We start from the raw sequence: 13,823 nt of genomic DNA on the forward strand, positions 1-13,823 counted from the left end.
AAGTGGTGGAATTCAATGGGATTGTACAAACACGTCTTATGACAAGTGAAGACATTCCACTAAAAGCTCAAAATATTTTTTTTTACCAACACGAGTGCCAACCGGCACATCAGAAATACCAGTGAGATCCTGATTACGGCGACACACTCACACGCGCGCGAAAGTATTGCGAAATAAACGTAAATTAACCAAATATGTCTGCCAGAACATTATTATTTAAACTCAAATAGAGATAAAATAAGGGTTGCTGATTGACATTGTCTTTCCGATTACTATGAATGTGGTTGAACAGCCGTGAATATTACTTTATTTTTAATTTTAATCCCGTTTCTTTTTCACTTTCCTCACGTTAATGAAATGATTATGCAGGCACCTAATCCGGAATTCAAACGAATAATGTTCATTTTTCACTAATGTCACCTTCTGAAGACTTTTGGGGCTTTTCAAAACCCGTGTTTTGCTATGATAACATCGTCTGTATCTTCTTCGGTTGTCAAGTAATATCAATTTACTTGAAAAACATGACTTTAGTTAAATTGATAAAACTTGCGATAAAAAAATAACATATCTCCAATTTTTTACATAATAAAGAATCAAATATATTATATTAACAATATGGTTCACTTCGAGCTTTTCCATACAACGAAATGGCGAACCTTTTGCCGGTGATAACAACATCATCTAGCGAGCAAAGAGGAATCTAAACGTGTTTTCTTCTTGTTTATTCTAGCTAATCTTCCTGCCAATTTACAGTGACAGTCATACTGTTGAAAAGTTTTCATACAACACTGCAGGGATGTCCATACTTTTCTGAATAAATCGATCATCAACAGATCAATTTTTTTCTTTTACACTTTCGATAATACAGAAAAATAAATTGTGATCCGACTGCTCCAATAGAAGCTGTTCCGCATACAAGAAAATGCTTGCGGTGCGTTAGAAAATATTGATTCAATTTCTTTTGAGTCGAAAATAATTGCAAGCATTAGCTAGTTTTTCGCAAGATTTTTTATCCATAGTTGCCAGCATCCAAGTGCTAACATATATGCGTGGAAAGCAATGTTTAGTTTTTAATAAACCACCAGAAATTTGCATCACATGCAGGTGTTCTCAACAGCTTTTACTTTTCTCGAAAAATGTATTTGATGTTAGTTAAGCAGGAAGGTTTTCGCAACTTCACCTGCCAAAAAATGCCAAAAAAAAATCCGAGGGGGGAAGACAAAATAGTCCTTAAATATTTGTATCGGCCTTAAAAGAAATCATATGGACTCGGTGGCCAAACTTAGTTTTATTTACATATTGCATTATTTACAGCAATTCAAGCAATTTGGAGGGCTTTGCTTCTTAACTGTTCAAACTGATCGATTTTTTTTTGGAAAAAATGCTTTTTCAGGATTGGTCATGTTAGGCAGGTGGTGGCCAAAACCGGTACAATTACCCTCTATCAAAATCAATTTGATTCATTAACGAATTCCCCCCAGAAGTACTTGAATTATTTTCTACGTTCGTATATGTTTAAACCGTGTGATCAATTTGGTTGACTGCAAACTGAATAGCTAGTTTGCAGTCAGCCAAATTCCGAATTTTCATATTGCGTTTTAGTTAGTTTCACGAACCCGTCTTTGCTCAAAATTTTCATTTAGGTTTTACTGTCCTACTGTCAAATTTCAGCTGGATTATTGCCACATTCTAAATAAATTTGAGTGTGATTGTGTTGGTTTTTCACGGCTGTTGTATTTTGTGTTCATACCCTACCAGAAAAACAGAAAAACAATCTTAGAAATGTGAGTTAAAAAGTGACAAGGGATATTTCAAATAATTTTGTGAATAAATAGATTCAAAATGTTTCACATTTGTAAATTTATTGAGTATTTTCAGAGCGTGATATCATTTTTTTCTCTGTAAAAATTAGGGTATCCAATCATGATTTAAACCAAATGGCGGGTTTCAGATGAGTCGTCAAAACAAAGTTGATTTATTTCATTAAAGGGCCATGTTACAACTGCGATTTCTAGTTTATATGGAAGCTTAGTTCATTATCTTTCTAAAAACATCCTGGGTGAACATATTTATGCTTAGTTTCATTGAAAGAAATTAACAATTACATAACTTGCATTCGTACCATGGTTTGAACTACACTGTTCATGGTTTGAACTAAATTCGTACCATGGTTTGAACTACTGCAGCAGCCAGCAGCTCCTAAATATAATATTAATCACATGCATGAAACGCTGAGGAAATCTATAGAAAAGCAAATTTGTTATACTATTCATCTTGTCGCATTAGATTAGTAACTCGAAACGTGTGAAAATCGTCTAAATTATCAATATGAAAATTGCGATTTTTTCATATTGAAAATGTAAACAAAATGCTCCAGCTAGGCGCATGCTGCGCTCCTAGCGGACAGCAGCTTCAAGTTCAAACCATGGTACGAATTTAGTTCAAACCATGATCAGTTTTTACCTTGTATAAATGTTACTATTTTAACCATTTAAAACTGTTTCTCAATTGTATGATGATGTCAATCGATTACAGATAAAAATAGCGTTCTTTTGATATATTGATCTCACTCCTGTGTCATAAAATGCGTCCTTCACGAGCTTTTTGAAATTATGCTACTGACAGGGGGATATAGCGCAAATTCAGGACGTTTTTAATTCGCTCCATTTTATTACTTAAACAATATGTACGAATGTTTAAATAAACTCTGTCACTTCCAGTATACCTAAATATGCCATTCATACTGTTTTAGGTTCATTTCCTGCCAATGAGATGGTAATTTCTACAGATTTCAAAATGGTTCAAAGCATGATACGCTTTTCACTAGTTCAAACTATGATTGGATACCCTAATAATAAATAATTATTTTCTTAGCTTGTCACTAAGTTAACCAAAATGTTCATCGGGAGTTGATAAACCGATGATAAGCCGTGCAAACAAAATGTCATTCGACTATCATGATAACACTACTTTTGTCAGTAGTTAGAAAATTATGTTTTCGACACGTGAAATGTCAGCAAGAAAATACAAAGACATGTCACGAGCTCGTAATCTGAACTAAATGCTCGTAAAATCCATAGAGTAGAGTGGGGCAAGAGTACGTACTTAGTTTTCAATCGATCATGTGGCCCTTATGAAGCAAGCTTCTGCATATCATATCAGTGTCGATGATTCATGTACTCTTCCTTTATGTTACCCAGTGGAAAAAAAATTGAAATTATTGAGATTCGTTTAAGTAGAACCCTTATTGCAAGACAAGTGAAAAACGCACTCTTACCCCACCAGTGGGGTAAAAGTGCGCATCGGGTGGGGTAAGAGTACGCATTTATCCAATCATGTGCTTCACGTATATATTAACACAAATAAGAGTTAATAACATTTAATTGATGTTTAATGAGCATATATTAGGGAATGTTCAAAGATTATGTAACTCTTAAAGGGGGAGGGGGTCCTAAAAATGTGCACTTTCATACGAAAAACCATTGTTTTTTATATATACAAAAACTACAGAGGTAAAAATATATATCAGGTTTCGCGTGGCGTATACAAAGGCATTTTCCTTAAAGAAAGTCCACCAATCACGTAACGTAAAATTTGGCTATTTCATCACCCCTCCCCCCCTATCTTACACTATTTGTATGAATTCTCTAAAAATTATATGGATCGTCACACATCTCACAACCCTTCCCAGCTAAACGTTGCGTAATTTCTGAATGTTTCTTTTGATTAAATGAAATTATCATTTAGATGAAATTGTGTTTTCGTACTATGTTTAGGTGTACAACAAGTCCTAATACAATTTCACTATTTCGCTTCAGTGCTTTGTTCGCTAAGTCCTTTCTAACAGCAAATTACTTCAACTTATCCTAAAAACTTGTTATATTTTCAAATTCTGTCCCTTTTTTCTTAGTTGTGGATCTTTACGCTTTGGAAGAAGTCTTATTTCGGTCGGAGATACGGGTTTGACATCATAACTTGAAGATTCATATGCGTACTCTTGCCCCACCGGTTCCTGCGTACTTTTACCCCACAGTCCCAAAAATTATTTAAGTAATGGTTTTGACTTCTTGGAAAACCAACGGGATTGGTGTTCTGTACAATAAAGTACTCTATACAAGAGGTTATCGAAATGGTATAATGTTCACTTGATTGAACGTATATATGGTAATGAAATACTAGTTGCGGAAATCCAATTATTTTTAGCAAAATGACCAAAAAGTTATCTAACTCCATATCTCCCTTGTTGTTTATTCAAATCGTTTACAATTACACATGATAATAGTTGGCCAGAATACCTGTCAAACTGATGCAGTGCTGCTAGTTTATCTTTTTTTATTACTTCAAAAAATCGAAAACGTACTCTTACCCCACGCGCACTCTTGCCCCACTCTACTCTATATGTAAATAGTAAAAATGCATGAGCTGTACGATATAATATAAAAATGTCATTTTCAAATTGATACTTCCCAAACGGACAGAAAAAGTAATTTTAACTACACTCAAATAGTTGACATCCAACACACAATCTAGTCGCCAGTATTTCACAAATTTGAATGTGCGAATGAATAGGACGGTATGTACACGAACAGCAGGAAGCGTCGAATCTCGGTGTCAACGTTGTTTTGTGCGGTGTCAAAATCAATCTTCAGTTTAGTACATTGATATTCAATTTGAAATCTCAAAATACGAATATCATTTCATACTGCAGTGCATGGATTTAACATTTTCAAGTCAGATTCTTAGAATATAAATCTGTTTAGTATATAAAGTAAAATAATAATCATTCATCGGTGCAAATCAACCGCAATTCCAAATATTCATTGCAATCCCGGTAGATATTCATTTCCGTTGGTATTCGATTAACTTTAATCGATTATGTGCACAAAAAACATAAGACATCCCTATTTTTTGTTGTGATGACGTTTTGAAGTGTGTGTGTTTACCGATCCTCATATTTTGGGTAGTTTCGTTTCAGCGTGTATCGATCCTTTTGGGCACGGATGGCGCCACATGCGGTGTCGCCAAAATTTCGTGAGAGTGAATCATATTGTTAATATAGTATATTTGAAAGAATTTAGTAGATTGAGAGTTCGACTGCTAATGTTTAAGTATTTTTGAGGTTTTGGCTTTTCAGTTTGTGGGTTTTTGGAACAACCGTTTAAGATCTGTCACAACGTTTCGGCAAAATGTTATTGCCTTCATCAGGGGAAAAACTATGAATGTAGTTCTTCGTCTAACGTCTTTGCTAAGGAGATTGTCTTTTTTATGGTTGGCATATGGTTCGTGTAGTATGTTTCATAAATTGAACTTTTCATATTCTAGAATAAATTTTGTTTTGCACTAATTCTTCATTTAACTTCAGCTGAAAGTAACTCCATCCATAATAGTGCAAAACAAAATTGATTTTAGAATATGAAAAGTTCAATTTATGAAACATAAGTACTACACGAACCATCTATCAACTATAAAAAAAATCTCCTTAGCAAAGACGTTAGACGTAGAATTACATTCATGATTTTTTCCCTGATGAAGGCAACAACAATTTGCCGAAACGTTGGGACAGATCTTAAACGGTTGTTTTAAAAAACCCACAGACTGAAAAACCAAAACCTCAAAAATACATAATAAAGAATATAAGTTGCTCTTTTAAATGACGTGCGAACATATTTTATTGGTCTGCCCTAACCAAAGATATCAACTTTTGAAAAAAATGTAATTTTGACAGAAAAATTCCGTATTCCGAGAAATAAAAAAAATCTTTTTTTTATATGATGGGCCACCCTATTTTTTGGTAGCACCATAATGATGACAATACTATTTCTAACAATTTTGTAGAACAAAAGCTTTTTGTAAAAAATACAGTTTTGGCGTAAAATGCATCTTTCCACGTGAAACTGTATCCTAGACCATAGTGCATTGATCTAGGGGAAGGTGGGGAGATTTGATCCCCGGGAAGACTTGATCACCCTCTGTTTTATCGAGAACTTAAGTAGTTTTGTACTAGCCTATTTCTTAGTACAGATCCTCTAGACCAGCGGTTCTCAACCTTTTTCTTGAGAGGTACCCCTTGGAACTACCCCCTCTCGAAATTAGGCTTCCAATCCTTTTGAAAGAATAATACCGAGCACTTTGAAGGGAAGCTCCTTTAATCCCTCTTTAATCTAGAAGCTCTTTAATCTAATTTAATCCCTCCTTTTGTATCCCTTTGAAGTAGACTTTCGCGCCTCTTCATTAGAGGCTTCTGAGCCTCTTGTAGAGAGGTTTCCGAGCCTCTTGAAGGCGGTTTTTGAGCCACAAAAAAGGAGGCTTCCTTTGCAGCTTAAAACGACGCTTCCAAGCCTCTTGAAAGAAGGCTTCCGAACCACTTGAAAGTAGACTTCTGAGCCTCTTGAAAGAAGGATTCTGAGCCTCTTGAATGGGGGCATCCGAGCCTCTTGAAAGAAGGCTTCCGAGCCTCTCGAAAGGAGCCTTCCGAGCCTCCTGAAAGAAGGAGGCTTTTGACCCTCATGAAAGGATGCTTTTAAGTCTCTTGAAATGTGGCTTCCTACCCTCTTGAAAGGAGCCTTCCGAGCCTTTTGGAAGGAGGCTTTTGGACTTATTGAAAGGAGGCTGCTGAGCCTGGAAGGAGGTTTTTGAGCCTCTTGAAAGGATCTTGAAAGGAGACTTCCAAACCTCTTGAAAAGAGGCTTCCGAGCCTCTTGGAAGAAGGCTTCCCAGCCTCTTAAAAGGATGTTGAAAGGAGTCTTCCGAGCCTCTTGATATGAGCCTCTTGGAAGGTGGCTTTTGAGCCTCTTGAAAGAAGGCTTATAAGCCTGGAAGGAAGCTTTTGAGCCTCTTAAAAGGAGGATTCTGAGCCTGTTTAAAGGATATTGAATGGAGGCTTCCGAGCCTCTTGAAAGGGGGATTTTGAGCCTGAAGAAAAGGAGGATTTTGAGCCTCTTGTAAGGCTTCCTAGCCTCTTGAAAGGACACTCTAGAGCCTCGTAGAAGGAGGCTTTTGAGCCTCTTGAAAGGATGCTTTTGAGCCTCTTGAAATGAGGCTTCCGAGCCTCTTGAAAGGAGCCTTCCGAGTCTCTTGGAAGGAGGCTCCTGAGCCTGGAAGGAGGTTTTTGAGCCTCTTGAAAGAAGACTTCTGAGCCTCTTGAAAGTAGGCTTCTGAGCCTTTTCAAAAGAGGCTTCCGAGCCTCTTGAAAAGATATTGAAAGGAGGCTTCCAAGCCTCTTGAAAAGATATTGAAAAGAGGCTCCCGAGCCTCTTGAAAGGAGGCTTTTGAGCCTCTAGAAAAGAAGTGTTTTGAGCTTCTTGGAAGGGAGGCTTCCGAGCCTCTTTAAAGGAGGCTTTTGGGCCTCTTAAAAGGGGTTCTTGAAAGGAGGCTTCCGATGCTCTTGAAAATAGGCTGCCGAGCTTCTTGGAAAGAGGCTTTTCAGCCACTTGAAAGGAGGCTTCTGAGTTTCTTGGAAAAGGCTTCCGAACCTCTTGAAAGGAGGCTACCGCAGGCTCTTTAAATGAGGTTTCTATGCCTCTTAAAGGAGACTTCCGAATCTCTTAAAAGAAGGCTAACGAGCCTCTTGAAAGGAGGCAACCTAATCACTTGAAAGGAGGCTTCTGAAGTACCAAGGAGGCTTCCGAGCTTGGAAGAAGGCTTCCGAGATGCGTAGAAAGATACTTCTAATCCTCTTGCAACGAAGCAACCGAGCATTAGTGAAAAAAAAATCATTTTATTCATTCGACGTTTTGCTCGTTCGATCTTTTGTTCCGCAGCCCTTTATACATTGTGCTGGTTGTGGAAGGCAGAATTCAGTAGGGATTTATTGATCGCATTGTATATTATGTACAATATAAATTTTTAAAATAAAAATACACAATTATCAAAACTATATCAATGAGTTTTGATTGGAATTGTAATACGTCCGAGGTACCCCCTAGGGCCAGCGAAGGTACCCCCAGGGGTACATGTACCCCAGGTTGAGAACCGCTGCTCTAGACAAATGACCTTTATGCGGTGAGTTATTCTCTGGATTGACAATCTTATTTATTCTGCATGGCGGTTCGTATGTTTTGACCTTCCTAAAGATTTTTTTATTGGCCACGCAAAATTTGAACAACTTTTCATAACAATGACCAAATGCTTCCGTTTTTTTACAGCACAAAGCCATAAATATGCTTAATGATCTGTTCTGTACTGATGAAAATGTCAACATTTCAACAGAGTTTTAGGATATTTGGATTTGAAGTTATTGCCTCAATATAAGGACACTTGATCCCCCATTTGTTACCCATACAAAAATTTGGCGAAAAATTTCTAAAAATTATAAAACTGTTCTCAGGGTTTCAATTTTTTGTAGATTTGACAGATTTGATGAAGGGTTGACAGGAAAAATATTTATTGCGTAGATATCATAGAAAGGGCATCAAGTCTCCCCATATTTGAACTTTTGTATATTTAATATTTGAACTTTTGTATATTTAAGTACATATAGTATATTTAACTAATTAAGTTCTCAGTCAAAACACGCAAGCAAAAACTTTGACACTCATTTATAACACATAACTTAGTACCCGATTTATTAAAGACACCATCCCCGTGTCGAAAAGTCGGATATATATACATCTTGTTTCAACCCGTCAATACTGCGTAGCCTTTCCTAAAATCGAATGATATGTTAGTTCTTCATTTTACCTTCTTTCTTCTTCGTCTGTTTTTCTTACTTCATTCTTCTTCTTTCCTTCTTTCATATTTCTTCTTCTTTCTATTTTATTTTTCCTTCTTCCATCTTCCTTTTTCCTTCTTCCTACTACTCACTTCGTCTGTCTTTACGACCCTTGGAAAGGGCCACAACCCATCGGCCGAAACGTCGGGCAAGTAAATAAACCATCGTTTTGATACTTCCGACTGAGAAAGCCAACTTCCGAACAGTACATCCCATCCAGTCGAAAAACACCCTTCCAATAAGTAATTAGTTTAAAGTCATATTATACAATTTAGAAATCTCCAGCAAAATGAAATCGAACGATGTAATCAACCGCGAAAATTTGAATTTGAAAAACAAATCATGATTTCAATTTGATGTCGACATCAAAATATGTTTTCAGTATGCTCTATTTATGATATCAGATTTTTCTCAGGTATTACCATGAGGACAAAATATAACGGTGGCGGGTCTTTAAAATGGCAAACGGGAATCTCAACTACGAGATTAGATTAGTGAACATAGCGTTTGTTTAGAAACTTTCGTAAATAATCAAATAATTCAATAAACGATAATGTATATTGCTGATTATTTGAACGAGAAAGGTACAATCACTGCTAGTTGGATTAATCTGGATTCAAAATGGAAATATTTATGTTGTCTGTCGTCATATGTTTATTCTAAATTATACCGTCTGTTTAGCTAATTGTCCATACATGACTTCAGAAAACCCTTTCTGCAATTTTCTGTTTTCTTTATGAAGGGACGCTGTATCCGTGGTGTCTTCGTAAGCCTTTGAAATTCGAAGATTGAAACTGGATGATCATAACTATCATGATGACATTATCTGCTGATGAAATCTTCCTCTGCTGTCGTCACTAGATATCGAGAAACAGGAGCTTTTTCATTGAATCTTTTGTATTTAACTGAACTTAAACACTTAACATGAACGAAGCATCAAACACTTTACGTTACACTTTTTCTAACTACAAACTATGTTCTTATTATAATTACGTAAAAGTTATCAAAGCTATCGCGCGTAGATCTCTTGGTCAACTGTACTTGGCGGCAGATCAAATCGAACTGAGTGGTTGATCCCTCATAAATCTCCAGTGATGACCCTCGATGACCGTTGACGGCTACGATGATTAGCGATCTCAATGGGTGGCAATCGAACACAATGCGAGACTGGTTAGCTATGGTTGGATGTTGGATTATACTTCAGCTTCAGTACGATGAAAAATGTAATACAAAATATGTCACGGATCGAATGCCGTGTCGTTTTGCTCCACTGGTGGATTTTAAATCAGTACCTATATATGCCCTACTATTATTATTCTGCGAATGCAATCATACGCGAACTTCCTTTCTCAAAAATTCAAGCGACAACAATGAACGAACGTCCATTGTATGTCATCTATTCCAATGATTTACCCGCTGATAGGAAAATGAATGAGATAACTTCATGTGAAAGATGGTCAATGTACAACACAAATCACAGAATGATGCCAGGAAAAAATGCAATAAAATGGAAAACAATAAATTACGGATTGATCTTTTACATACCACTCGTCGATGTAACGGTGGTCCTTCCATTCGTCGTCACCCATGGTCCCACGTAAAGATAGAGAGTCTGGTTTCGCAGTTGTGGAAAGTTCCGAGGTTAGTTCTGCTGCTCAAGAATGCGGTGCGCCATTGGCCGCCACCACGTCCGAGGCTCTTACCACCGATCGAAAGGCACCCCGTCGGAAGTCCCATTAGCATCGCCATCACTGTTGTTGTCGTCGTCGTCGTTGTCGTTGCTCGAGCTGTGCTTCTACCGACCGGGGCGGTATAAAGCGACCCATTCCAGCGAACCTTACGTGACGGATAAATGAATGCATGCTGTCGACACTAACCAGTTTTCCCTGTGCTCCGGCTGATCCGCGCCGGGGTCCGTTGTTATGGTTGCAAGAAAATAGTGCACAGTCGTACACGTGGGACGACACGGGTGGGGACTGATTTCGATTGCCGTGTCATTTGTTTGTTCCTTGGCTTATGTTCGCTGGATTCCGCCGGTCGACGTTTACAAATTTATTACGCTAATGGAAGGTTGTGATTGCAAGTTTTATTGCAATTTGTTTGGCGCTTCGGCAAGCAGCAAAGTAGAAGATATCCAGTCTGCAGCTCTAGTACACTATGTTGTACTTAGTACCAATAGATTAAATGCTGTATAGAGACTGTTTAAGTTTAATCCTATTCTGCCCATGATTTCATACTTGACGTATCAACCATTCAAAATTTCAGCTGGTTTGACTTACTACTAGGATAACATAATCTCTGTAACATCGATACGTTCTATTATTTAAACATTTTTTAAGTGTTTACGGGTTGAAATACTTCAAATTTGTAATATTTGTCGGTAAATTATCTCAAACAAGTCTGAAAGTACGATGGTTGTTACGTCAACTATGGAATCATTGGCAGTGTATGTATAAATGCATAGAGGAAGATGGCATGCTTGCACGATTTGAAACTTTTTGAGATTTCTAGACCCACTCTCCCCTCTGTCACGCTTTTTTGTATACCTAGCATTAGTACTGTCACAAATGATAACGAAATTTCACATTATTGGTAAGTGGAAGCGCATGTAGGGCAAGACTCGAGCTAGAATGGTGACTAGCTACATACATATATGCATACCTAGCATATGCACTGTCACAAAATCTTAGACCACCTCCCCATGAAACCTGTGACATCATTTTTTAACGACCCCTAAATGGAAACAGAAATTGAAAATGATGCCCTTTAGATCCCTTGTGATTTCCTCTTCCTGTTGCATATAAACACCAGGAATGTTTTCCCATTTGAAACTTCCAAATAAATTATTATTAAACTGATTTTTATTCATATGTCACGTTCTACAATAATGAACGTGGAATTTCAGGCCTATCAGGACCTATCAAAATGTGCTGGTTAGACAAAACACACACTTAAACATAAACAGGTATCCTATTGTCGTCAATGCTACATCATTATGGATATCATAACCAATGCAGTAACACCAAGTTGCGATTATTGCCAGTTGGAAAGAAGAAGCCATCTTCAGTGTTCAACTGCAGAACAACTCGAATTGGAGATATTTTAAAATGTAATCGTTATGAGCCAAATTGTACGCAGAACTGTACATTAAAATGCGGACAATGATCTTTTCATGTAAATTTTCACAAACCCATCCGGTCGTGTGCATAATGCCGCGATGCAGAGGCTATAAGTTGGCCCCAGGAACCAGCATTAGAGTTTCCACTGTGATCCCATGATAAGCGAGCAAAACTGCCTGGCAGCAACTCGCACCGCGCAAACAACGTTAAAACTTTGCATTATTGTTTGGGGAATATGAAATGCACTTTCAGCAAAGTTCCTTTCCCGGGTTCAAGTGGTATAGGTTACATGAGCAGCCGTAGCGAACTGAGCACATGAAAACATAAACACCCTCAGCGAGGTATATGATATTGCTTTCGGTTCCAAGAACTTTCACCGCGCTGCTAATTCTCGCGCGAACATTAATGTGCTTTATGCGAAACTTTTGTCGCAGCTTATCTCGGCCTAATTGACTGAATTTAAGACGATCTTCGCTTTGGTCGGCTGCAACTTTCGGCAACCTTCTAATAGTAGTAGCAGTAGCAGCAGCAACAGCAACGACAGCGCAAGTAGGTGTATAGTTTCCTTATTTCGAGGTAAACGCCAGACATAAATTCAATGATAATGCTGTTATCGGTTGGATAGAAAGTTTTCCTTTTTTGCGTTCCACTTCGTTCTTACTTCACCATCTCTCAATCAGATCTGGGGGTATGTGATATGAGATAGTACAGTAGAAAGAGTTACACAACCAATCAATTGCATGTGTCAAACCCATATTTTATCAAATGTTTGTAGATTCGATGTGCATATGCATACACAGATAAAAAAAGTCATAAGGCATGTAAATAAATGCAACATTACTGTTCTTTTGTATGGAAATGTATTTAAGCAGTGCTTGCTCGTTAAGCTCGGTCAAATTTAATTGAATATCAAATGTTATTTGTTTGTTTAGAGTAGCTGAAATTTTACAGTAAAATTCACACGTCTTTTTTTAAAACTATTTACAGTGTACATTGGAAGGATTTCATTCAAAGAATGTACTGGAGGAAACTCAGAGTCGTGGGTTTGAATCCTATTGAAACAAAATGGCTACATACCTCCAGTACATTTCTTGAATTAAATCTTTCGCATGTTGTGACCCCAACCCGGGTAGTAAGTCCTCTGCTTGTCAACCCTAATCTCAACAAGGTCAGGGGGAGAGTTCCTCGCCAACTTCGCTAGCATCGTCTCCTCATTTTGATACCAATCGACCAAGTCCTGTGTATCAGAAATACGAAAACTGTCGCTTTTAGAATTTTAATTGCGATCTAAATATTATCATCGATGTTCTGATCAGTTTAAGGCGGAAATCCTCTGCTCCGAATAGTTTTTTTGCGGAAGCCTTTCCCTTTTTCCCCTGTTTGGTTGGTTTTATGGATCAATGTTATGCGCTAAGGTTGGGTTTTCTTTCTGGTTGCAGAGATTGAACTCCGGAGAACAGCGCGACTCAACCATTGGATTCTTGGACAACCGTACAGCCAGAGTTGGCCACTCGTTCTCGATGGAGACTCCCACCGCGGAAGACAACTTTCCACCTACTGTAATTGATGCCCCTTGTTCTGTTTTGTCGACAAGCTTATTTTTATAAACCAATCTAGTTTTAACGCTTTTTAAAGTATGTAGTTATAATTTTCTTTGTTAATTATTATGTATTGAAGAGATTTCCAAACTTTTTGGATATGCGACCCACCTAGCAGAATTCCATATTACTTGCGACCCACCAGGTATCCAATGCCTTTACTTTTAGAAAGTGGTTTGCATTAGATTGATCAAATTTTTATGATGAATTGTTTCATTGTATTTGTCAAAATCTCAGCAATTTTTTATTTTTTTGGAATGAATTTAATTTGGATTCGAGTTGGATTTGTATTGAATTTGGATTGGATTTGGATTGGATTTGGATTGGATTTGGATTGGATTTGGATTGGATTTGGATTGGATTTGGATTGGATTTGGATTGGATTTGGATTGGATT

The 13,823-nt window shown here is 37.5% G+C and overlaps 1 long non-coding RNA gene across 1 annotated transcript in view; it reads left to right on the forward strand.

Moving 5' to 3' along the window:
* Positions 1-7,924: 7,924 nt before the first annotated feature.
* Positions 7,925-13,823, forward strand: part of LOC134213202 (uncharacterized) — a 327,428-nt gene continuing 321,529 nt past the window's right edge. Inside the window, exon 1 of the long non-coding RNA XR_009979414.1 lies at positions 7,925-7,963. This is a non-coding gene — a long non-coding RNA (uncharacterized LOC134213202). The remainder of the gene's footprint in view (positions 7,964-13,823) is intronic.

The sequence above is a fragment of the Armigeres subalbatus genome, chromosome 2 (genome assembly GCF_024139115.2).
Source record: "Armigeres subalbatus isolate Guangzhou_Male chromosome 2, GZ_Asu_2, whole genome shotgun sequence".
In the NCBI taxonomy this organism is placed as follows: domain Eukaryota; kingdom Metazoa; phylum Arthropoda; class Insecta; order Diptera; family Culicidae; genus Armigeres; species Armigeres subalbatus.